This window comes from Cynara cardunculus, assembly GCF_001531365.2.
Source record: "Cynara cardunculus var. scolymus isolate 2C chromosome LG 16, CcrdV1, whole genome shotgun sequence".
Taxonomy (NCBI): Eukaryota; Viridiplantae; Streptophyta; class Magnoliopsida; order Asterales; family Asteraceae; genus Cynara; species Cynara cardunculus.
The window spans coordinates 7,481,962-7,482,217 of record NC_037543.1 but is presented as its reverse complement, the minus strand read 5'-3'; positions in this window follow the sequence as shown (position 1 = coordinate 7,482,217).

Below are 256 nucleotides of genomic sequence, written 5' to 3'. Positions count from 1 at the left end.
AGTGAGACCTTTTGATGTAATCCATGTTTCTATGTAATAAAATATGTGTTTTATGCAAATGTGGAGTATGGGGTGTTACAATGTATATTACTTAAAATTCAAGATTACAAGTAAATTGTGCGTAAGTACAACTTATTAAAGCTTATGTTTGAATTCGTGTAACTAACTGCGGATAAACATAATCAAATAGAGGATAAATATCTCATTTTAAAATATAAAAAAATTAAAATATAATTAGAATAATTATTGACTTATA